Consider the following 11,085-nt stretch of genomic DNA (forward strand, 5'->3'; position numbering starts at 1 on the left):
GGTGGGGCCATGTGCCCTGGGGGTGGGAGGGACAGTTGATCTGAACCTACAGCCGGGGCACAGCCTTTCCAGACAGGGCCATTGCTGCTGTGATGACAGCCTCAGAAAGCTTTTGAAGGGCCCTTCGATGACTGAGATCCAACTACCACCACACGCTGTGCATGCTTCTAACCAAGATCTGTGGCCTAGCGCTGTGGCCTGAGGTGCTGTGGGATTTCTTTTTTTAAATAAGTTTATTACGTAGCTCCGTTTTTAAAAACTGCAGCTTCAAGATACATCGAAGGTCAAACATGCACGAAGAACACAGGCCTGGCCTAGAGTGAAGCTAGAAAGCAAAGAAGCCAGCAAAGCCTCAGGTTCCACCCTCTCTGCCCCATCTCAGTTCATGAGTGGGGCCACAGCCCTGGGCACAGGGGTGGGTGATGTGGGCACCGCTGGCAGATTCCATTCTCCTCTTGCACTTCTGAGCAGATGCTTTATCCCAAAGAATTTGGGAGCATCTGGAAGAAGCAGAGGAGCGACAGCATCCAGAGAAGAACTGCCAGAGGTGAGTCTGTCTCAGGAAGAGGCCTCAGACCCACTGCTGAGGGTTAAAGTAAGGCAAGCACATCCCAGAAAAATCAACCTGCCCCTTGGAGTTTTCTGGAATGAGCTGTAGCATAATTCACATGGCCAAGTGATACAAAAGAAAAATGAGTTTTTGAAAGCCAGAATCATCACCCAGCACCACCCCTCTCTTCCCTTTGCGGCACACTTATAGTGTGTCGGGCACGATTATGTATAGTCTTCCATTTAACCCTCACATCAAGTGAGGAGCACACTTTTACAGATGTGGAAGCTAAGGCACAGAGGAGTTAAGAGGCCTGCCCAAGGATGCCCAGATAACATGTGGTAGAACTGGGATTTGAAGTGTGTCCTCCTGTCTCCAAAGCCCAGACTTTTCATCTCTTTGGTGTTTGCAGACCACAATCTCATCAACTCCTCTGTAATTAAGGCAGCCCTCTCAGTCTGAAGTTTCAATGGAAGTAGAAAATATTTGGGGATCTCTTGGCCGAAAAGAATTGCCCAAGAGATGTTAGGAAGGCCAAGGGGCTGGTTGAGTCGCCTGATGGGGGCTTTTTACCAGGGATGGTGCTCTTGGTGAGAGGAGGAAGTTCACAGAGGAGCTTTACTACTGAAGAACAGTGTCTGTGTGGAGCCCCTGTCCCCAAGGTCACAGCAAGCCAGGCTGGCTCAGCATGGAAGATGACTCGTGGAGAATGGTGTTAGTTGCCCATGATTTGAACACCATTTCCACTTCCATCAAAATCCTCTCTTTTAATCAGTTGGTTTTGACAAGCACTAAGGCCCAGATGCTGGGAAAGGGGGATTTCTGTAATGCCACCACACATTTGAAAGGTTATGTGCAGGCTGCTATGTCATGCTCAGCTGGACCTGGCTGACGCCCCCATACCACCCCCAGCAATATTTAACATGCATGTTCTAGCACCAGAAAAGGCATCTCTGCATAACTTCTGTTAGGTATTTGGGCCTCTGCCCTGAACACGGGTCCTATTTCACCTGTACCTCATCAACATGATTCCGCCCCACTGAAGAGTCCCATTGGTGGAGCGTGGCTAGCAGGGAATCTCAGAAGCACAAGGCTTACCTACAGAAAAGTCTTTCATCCGACCATCTCAAAGCACCAACAGACAGTAATTAATCCCCACAACACCTGCACTTGGAAGGCGGGTGTGACCACCTGGTTTTTATAGACTGGGGCCAGGAGGCACATGGTGACGTTCGTTAAAGGACTTTCTTCAGGCGGCACCTCCCTGGTGAAGCTGGGGCTGGGTTGGGGGCAGTCCTACTTCTGAAGTGGGTGAGAGACAGAGAGAGTGAGTGGAAGCCAGGCCCTTGTCACTTGGCCACCTTTCCCTCCCCAGGACACACATTCCCCAGCTCACACTTACCGTGGCTGTGAGTGGGGTGGGGGAGGGGGTCTCAAGAAGATTCTCAGAGATTCAAGAAACCAAAGGCGGGGTGAGGAGTAGAAGAGAAAGAGAATGAAAAGCAAAAAATAGTGCAGGAGGAGGTTAGAGGTTCTCTCTGACTTCCTGTAAGTATAATCCGACAGGCCACATGTGAGGGAAACCAAATGTCATGCGAAGCAGTGAAATTGTCACCCTCAGGAGGTGGGCCTTGTTAGGCGAAAGGTCAGAATAATCCCTTCTCTAGCAAAGCAGAAGTCCCAATGCTATTTTTAGAAGCTCCTAGAATTTGCCGCCTATTTTTAGAAACTCCTAGAATTTGCCACCACAATGTAGTATGAGAAGAACCAGAGTTCCAGTTCATCGCTCTGGAGTGCAGAGTCACAGTTCTCTCCACCGTGGCTAATAGGCTTCTGAGAAGTGATCAGAACAGATGTTAGCAAAGTGATCACACCTCCAGCACACTGAGGCTCCTCGTGGTTACAGAACCTGGTGGGAAGGATCAGGGCAAGCAAGTCATGACCCTCCTGAGCAGTGGTTAGGAATGTGGGCATTTTAGTCATGCTGAGCTGAGCTCCATTCCCATCCCCACCTCCCTCTAGAGCTGGGTCACCTGGGTAAGTGGTCTGATCTCTTTAGCCTCAGTTTTCTCATCTGTTAATTGGGACTAGTCATGCCCTCCCTCCTGGGATGGTTTGAAGAGTTATCTGCAACAATACTAGTTCCTAATACACATTCAATGAACAGCAGCTGTTATGTTCTTAGATTATACATATTGGTTTTTCTTTACTAAGAGGACACCTCCTGTACATGACAGGAATGAATGAGAGCACTGTTTCTATAGGGTTACTGAAACATACCATTCTTAGCTGGTTCAGAGTGCTTCCACATTCCAAGTCTACGAACCATGACTGATTTTGCTTGGCCTAGAACACCCTGGGTTTTCTTTCGCTTGGGACTAACATGGACCAAAATGACAGCCAGGACCGTCCAGACCTGATCCATGCAGTCATCTGAAAACATTCCCATGATTTTTCAAGAGGATCAGCATTACTTCTCTTCTAGGCTTCCCTCAGATGGTAAAGAATCTGCCTGTAATGCAGAAGACCTGGGTTCGATCCCTGGGTTGGGAAGATCCCCTAGAGGAGAGCATGGCAACCCACTCTCATATTCTTGCCTGGAGAATCCCCATGGACAAAGGAGCCTGGACTACAGTCCATAGGGTCACAAAGTATCAGACATGACTGTTAGGATCCTGGCAGCCTCTGGTCACAACATTTTTCATCAACTGATCAATATACAACTTTGGGTTATGTGTGGTTCTTTTTAAAGACACCTAACTTAATAGAAATTGATTCATTAAAACTAAACTCACAGCCAACAGCACTATAACTCATGCCTGAATGAAACTTCTCTAACACACGTATTTCCTCTGTAAGGAACATCACACCCCTCTTGCGCTTAGAAACACGAGGCAGCTCTTCAGCACTGTGTATGGGGCCATTTTAAACAGGGAAATTACTAACAAAAAGCACAAAGAGGCGCATAATGTGGAATGAGATAGACTGCAAAAAGTCACTTGTTTACAGCCTCAGAGCCAAAATGAGAGGACACCATTGCCTTGTTCAACTTCAGCTGACATTCGAATATCAGGTGACTCAAAATTTTTGTTGCTCTGCACATGTGTGTGTCCGAAAATGTCTACAAAGGCACCACCAGCATTGATCCTGGGATTACAAATAAACATTAAGTAGATGAATTTGTAATTACAGAATCTGCAAATAATAAGGGTTGACTTGTATCGTTTCCAAGCGTTTAAAACTCAAGGAAGCCAATTCTATGGTAACTGAGGCAGAGTGAAGCATCTTTTGCAACTTGTAGGAATGTGTCTAGGACAGGAACAAGTAAAATGTCTTTCTGTATGAGTTTGGGCATCCTTTACTAGACATTTCCATCGTTTTCTTCCTTAATCTTTTATACCTCTGGACTTTGCTCAAGGTCAACAATTAAAAAACCTAGACTTTGGGGGAAAAAAACGAGCATTTTATTATAGAAAGTAAAACTATTTGGTGCTTGCTTATGTTTATTATTATTGGCTTTAGCAGAAAACATTTATCTTTCTCAAACATGTCTGATTGCGTGCATGCTCAGTCATTTCAGTCGTGTCCAATTCTTTGCAACCCTATGGACTGTAGCCTGCCAGGCTCCTCAGTCCATGGGATTTCCCAGCCAAGAACTCCAGGGGGTCTTCCTGACCCAGAGATTGAACCCATGTCTCTTATGTCTCCTGCATTGGCAGGCAGGTTCTTTACCACTAGTCCAACCTGAGAAGCCCTTGTCTGCTTATAACTATGTAAAAAATATGCATATGTAGAAAGATTGGGAGGAGACAAAAAATAAAAACAATTGTTAGAGTGGTAGAATGTGAAAACAGTTTTCCTCCATAATGTGCTCTTCAGTGTTGATGTTATGTGATCTCAGACATAAATAAACTGAAGAAAAAAACTTCAATTAAAACAAGATGTCTGGGAGTAGAAAAATGACTAATGAAAATATATTTAAACACAGGGGACTTAATAATCTTTCATCATTTGTTCTTTGGAAGTTTGCTCACTTTGGGAAAAAAAAAAGATTGCACATTCCATGTTACCCATCATTTCTGTTCTGCAGCATTCCCTAAGGGCCATGCTAGTCTTTGCAGGATGGATTTTAATATTCTAAGCCCTTTAGATGGTTTCATTCCTGTAGACACATGATGTTAAGACAGAAAGAAGAAAATCAGAATATTGAAAATGTACATGGCACAGGTAACCAGCACATTATCAGGTGTCTCTGGGAAACAGGAAACTCAGCAACAAGTGATTTTGTGAAAACTACCAAGGAGAAAGTCCAGCGACAAATCACCAGCAGATGTGCAAAGTGGCCTGTTTAAGGCAGGCTGGACGCAGGCGCGACCTACAGCTTTTGAGCATAGAATCTGATGCAATTCATGGGCAAATATGCCTTAGTAAAATTCCCCCTGAAGGCCATAGCAATCAGCTAATCCAGGATTTATTGGGCAAGTTAATATGCCTGGCTGGACTACATGTGGAGGGCACCACAAAAAATCAGACCCAGTCCTTGGCCTCAAGTCACAGTCTGCTTCGGAAGACAGGATTCACTCATCAAAGGAGCCCTGGGCCCCATGGTCATCCAATGCTGAGGTCCCGCTGCTGCCAGGCCAGGTCTAGACTTTTGGGACACACAGTGAAGAAGAGAAAGTTCCTGCCTTCAGATGTTCAGATTCTTGTGGGGGAGACAAACAATAAACATGAAATCAACCGAACTGCTTCAGACACAGAAGTGCTCAGAAGGAAACCAATGGCAATGTTATAAAGAGTGCTTGTCCTCTTTAGGGAGATAGATGTGATCTCAGGTGATGGGAAGTCACCCAGCTGCATCAAGATCTGGGGGAAGATTTCCATTGGCCGAGGGTCTATGGTATGTATGGCAGGTCAGGAGACCAGTCCAGAGGGAGGAAAGACTCCTGTAAGCGGGGAACCCTCCAAGAGTTAGAGGAAATGAAGTAATGTAGGACTTTATTCTGTAGGTTGGGGCTGCTTGCTACTCCCTACCTCTGCTCTCAGAGCAGACATTGCTAGTCTAACCCAGCACTCTCCCACCAAGCCTGGGGCAACCTCATAAACAGACACTACCAATCAATTCGAACTGAGGTGTGAGTTAAAGACTGTTTGCCACTCACACTATAAACAGTGGGAAGCCTTTTTTTTTTTTTTTTTTTTTTTTTTTTTTTGATAATACTGTGGATTTATTTATTTATTTTTTTAAATTTTAAAATCTTTAATTCTTACATGTGTTCCCAAACATGAAACCCCCTCCCACCTCCCTCCCCATAACATCTCTGTGGGTGATCCCCATGCACCAGCCCCAAGCATGCTGTATCCTGTGTCAGACATAGACTGGCGATTCAATTCTTATATGATAGTATACATGATAGAATGCCATTCTCCCAAATCATCCCGCCCTCTCCCTCTCCCTCTGAGTCCAAAAGTCCGTTATACACAGCCGTGTCTTTTTTCCTGTCTTGCATACAGGGTCGTCATTGCCATCTTTCTAAATTCCATATATATGTGTTAGTATACTGTATTGGTGTTTTTCTTTCTGGCTTACTTCACTCTGTATAATCGGCTCCAGTTTCATCCATCTCATCAGAACTGATTCAAATGAATTCTTTTTAACGGCTGAGTTAAAGGTTATGAGCAAGTAACTTTCAAAATAAAAGGAGTGTTTTTAAGAAAGATTAATCTAACCACTGTATGCATTCTAACTTGGAGTGTGTTCTTGAGGCCACTTAAAAGAGAATATTAATAGTGGATATTTATTAAGCACCTAGCATTTTAACAACTTTATTCATTTTGATAACCTAAAAAGGCAGATAGAATTATTCCCTTTCAGCAGATAAACTGAGACTCAGAAAAGGGACGTCACTTGCTCAAGTGAAAAAAACCAAGAGCTACGTCATTCGGTTCCAAAGCCCTCTCTTGTTTCACTGTGGAACAGTGATATTCTGAACATAAGGCAGTAGGAATTTAGATGGGAAGATTGGACAGATGTGAGAAACATAAAGGAAAAATTAGTGGGAGTTGATGACTAATGGCTGTTAGAAGGCAGGCAAGGGTAGGGTCAAAGATAATAACCACAACAAAAGAAAACATGTCTTGGTTGCAGAGAACAAAGTCTTGAAATATGCACACCAATATTGGAAGGAGGGGTGGAGAGTTGGGGGTGGGGGCATATTTTTAGTTGTTTTATAAGCTTCTGCATTTTTTTTTTTTTGCAATAAGTGTGTAATTTAGAAAATTAGATTATTTAAAAATCTAAGGTTTTTTTTTTTTCCCCCCCCCTGGGTAACTGGGAGATGCCACTGACAGAATTCAGCAGGTGCTAAGTTTTGGCTTGGGGGGGTAAGATAATACATCTGATTTAGACCTGTTGAGTCACTGGTGGGACAGCCAGGTGACAGTGGCATTTTAGTTCCAATTCAGGATTCAGGGGCATCTGTGGTTCCAAGATCTGACTCTTTGTTTGGGATGCAGCCAGTCAAAAGCTCTGGAGACCCACAGGAGATCTCCAGCACCAGCGTGGCCCAGTGGATGGGACCAGGGCTGGACCCAGAACTGGGAAGTGCTGACACCACCCTGGGCATATTCTTCATTTATTCACAGGTCCCAAGAGTGCTGCTGGCAGGGAGGTTAAGGAGGGGAGGAGAGGGATCCCTCTGGCATCCCTGGCCCCTGGCGAAATGCTGGCACTCTAGGAGGGAGGCCCTCACCAGGAGATGACTTCCTGGGGGTGCTTGACCTCTCCGTGCCCTGTGTGGACATCACTCTTCATCTGTTTACCTCAAAGCAATAGGGTTGTGAGCAATGGCTAATAAAAAGAGCCCTTTGACAACTAGCAGTTTTCATAATCACAACCATAACAAGAACAATCATAATAATATGTCCAGGAAAAACAACAGTTCACTGAAAATTTGAGAGTAGATTCCTGAGGCGGGAAGAAGATGCCCCCATAATCATCTTCCTCAAGATGCTTTTTAATAGAAGGTAATAACCAGAAATGAAACCATCAACATAATATCTGCCATGTCATAAAAAATAATTGCCGGGTCGGCCAGGCTCCCTGGAGCAAGCCTTCCTCTGCCTGGCTCCTTCGTTGTCAGTTCAGACTTTCTTCTTCACCATCGCTGAGCAGCTACCTGTCCCCTGGCATCCAGACTTTCAGAATGGGGCAGAAGGAACCCAGGAAGTCAGTACACATTGTCCCAGTTTCCAAACAGGCAGATGCTTTGAACTCCGGGAGCAGGCTACTTCCTCTGTGGGAGAGAAGAGAGCGGGGCTGACCCAGGAGAAACATGCTTCCCTCCTGTTTGTTTGCCAGATGTGTGGTTTTCAAGCAAGCCGGCCTGGAATGGGTGCAGCGCTCGCACGGCCAGGGTGGGCCTCTGGGTAGGACCCCCCATGCTGCAAGACTGCAGTCTCCCTTGGGGTTGCAGGAAGTCAGTCTTGTGGTCATTTTCCAATCCCAAACCTTAAAAATGTATTATTTCTTTAGAAATCACCTGGAAACCCAATGGCTGCCTAAACATTCCAGCTGTCCGAATGTGCTAATGGACCCCTGGCTCTGGAAGAACCCAGTGGGTCATGCCCTGCCAGGCCCACACAGTGTGCCGACTTCACAGCTTATAAGCTGACATTTGGCCTGAAGTCTCTCTGTCCCCATGGTCCATTGTGACCCCAGAACTCTACTTTGAAAAGGCCTAACTCTAAAGCATCACTTCACACATGTAGCCTTTGACCGGAAAATTCATCCCAAGCCTCAGAAGGCAAATCCTATGGCTGCTGGGCATGAAGTAGCCCTTCTACCTGTGACAAGATCCCTGGGCTGAACCTTTGGAATTTGGGAAAGATCCCAGTTCTCTTTAGGAAGCAGCAGCCCAAATGGGGCCGCCCTGCCCTGCATTACTCAGTCTGGAGGTTGACTCATTTCAGTGATACAGGCAGTTGGGGAGCCTGGCAGCCACTGCCTGTTACGCACCTCTCTGTCACATCGCATTTAATGACTTAGAATCATCTGATAATAATTCAGGTGATCGTTTTACAACATGTTTCTTCAAATTCTATTTAGGGAGAAAGCTGGAGAGGAGAGTGCACATGCCCTCCTCCTCACCCCCGGCTGTCCCTCAAGGCCTCGTAGCTAGAAACAGGGCACCGTCCATTCAGCCAAGCTGTGTCTTTGTGCTGAAGGAGGCCCAAGAGTCCACTCTTCCTCTTGGTTGTTGGGTGACATTCCTTTCATCTCTCAGGATAAGTCTCTCTGGTGCAGTTGGTGGCTCCTTCCTCCCTTGGCAAGCTCTCCAGTCCAAGGTAGACGGGATCATCTGTAAGGAAGCCCCAAAGTCGGTAATCCCTCCTGGCCAGATTCTGGTGGAGCAAATCCCCTCCCGCCGCCCTCATTTCCTCTTCTCTTGGTTCTGCCTGGGCCTGTCTCTGAACGCCCAGCCTCCTAAAAGCGCAACTTGGATTCACAAAAGTTCAGAATCTCAGAGAGGCTTTCACCTCTCTATGCCCCAACACTTCTTTCATCGCTGACCCTTCTCTACTAAAAGAGTGTTTTTCCTGCTCAGCTGGCGCTGGACAGGTTGCTCATTGGATGCTTTCCCTGGCTTGGGTGCCCAGAACTGAATTCTTGTGGTTAATGCCCTAGAGGGGCCTCCTCATGTAGCTACCCTGGCAGTGTGGCTGGTTTGAAGAGAAATATGCTGTACGGGTAAAATAGACACCAGACTTGTAAGATTTGGAGCAACAACAACAACAGAGAAACTCAAGTATCATTAATGGATGGATTATATGTTGAAATGATATTTTGGATACTTTAGGTTAAAGAAAATACTAAACTTCCTTAACCTGTTTCTTTTTTACCTTTTCTGAGATGACTATTAGAAAATTTAAAATTACACTTGTGGCTCACATTACATTTCTATTGGGCAGCACTGATCTGGGGTGAGGCACCAGCCATTAACTTCACAGGGCTCCTGGGCCCACAATGCCACCCCTTAACCTTTTTTTCCCTTTTTCTTTCCTCCTTAGGCTTTTTGAAATAACTCCAGAATGTGGCCTTAAGGCTGATCCCTTAAGGGATGATTTCCACCCACACAGTGAAGATGGGATTAAGGGGGAAAGTAAAAAAAAATAAAAGAAATCCTCCTTAACTGCCTGATTAGCTTGTATTGTGGGTCCCTGGGGACTATGTTCTTTTAGACTTTAATTGCTATCCATGCAGTGGCCCCTGAGAAACATGTTTATTACTGTGATTGTTATTAGGCTCAATATTAATAATAACCATAATAATCATCTGTTCAGCCAGAGTGAGTAAAATATTCCACGAGAGTAAGAAGTGCACCCATTAACTCGGCACCAGAGCATGTGTTTGGAAAATGAGCTCTTTTAGGAACTAAAGGATACTTGAAGTCTTGAAGTTCTGACAGAGTTCATGGTGAAGGAAGGAAGCATCAAGCCATGGTTCGTTAACTCTGGGGTGGACAGGCATGAACACACTGGTACGGATATCAAAATCACCACAGATGTGGCCATGCAACCCCATTTCTTTGGTGTATCAGAAACAGCTCCAGTGGTGTTATCCCTTCTAATGCAGAAGTGGTTGGAAACCCACTTATGGGACTCATGACTGTGACAGTTCCTGAGGAAGGGGAGGCAGGAGGTCCGGGGCAAGGCTTTCCTCCTGGGGTGGCCTCCTGCACTGCACACCCTCCCTTCTCCTGTCCATCAAGCCTCACCCCATGTTCATCTCCCCAAAAGTGGAAGGCTCCATGTGGCCCCTTGCTCAGAAACTTTCCGTGAGCTTCTGCTGTCTAAGTCCCCACCTCTGGCCCCTGGTTGTGCCTCTCACTTCCCTGCCCAGCACTCTGCACAGGGTTCAGCCAGCTGCTGGGTCATTTCATTCATTCCTCAGCCCAGGATTGAAGGCAAGGATGTACCTTGCATTCTACTGGGCTTTGAAGTTACAGACTCCATTCGTACCCCCTGGAGTCTACTGTCTAGCGAGGAAATAATTACACAAATCATGATTTTCCCAGAAACTATGAAGGTCAAGTACAAAGGCTAGAGAAGCATATATCTCAGCTCTCCTTAAGCCTGTGTTCACCACCTCCAGTGGACTGCTCTTGAAGGACAGTCAGCTGGTTACCTCCCCAGAAGGACACCTCCCCTTCACCCCAACTGCGTGGCTGAGCAGGAGTGAGTGCCCAGGGAATTCCAGGCAGAGCTTATCTTTCCAGTCAGGGACCTGGTGGTTCTCTGCATCTGTCCTCAGTGGTTCAGGATTCAGAAATGCCTGGCAGAGCAGCAGGAGAGAGTCAGGGGACGCCTGCCAGGCTCTGTGCAAAGCATAAATGGCAGGACCCCTCCTGTGAGTTCACCCAATCCTGCAGAGGTGATTGTATTCACTAGAGCACATTGGGATGCTACACTTGAAAAAGACATACTTTAGATCTTCCAGCAATACCTTCCCCACCTGCCAAAGGAAGGGTGATGAT

The sequence above is a fragment of the Capricornis sumatraensis genome, chromosome 13 (genome assembly GCF_032405125.1).
Source record: "Capricornis sumatraensis isolate serow.1 chromosome 13, serow.2, whole genome shotgun sequence".
In the NCBI taxonomy this organism is placed as follows: domain Eukaryota; kingdom Metazoa; phylum Chordata; class Mammalia; order Artiodactyla; family Bovidae; genus Capricornis; species Capricornis sumatraensis.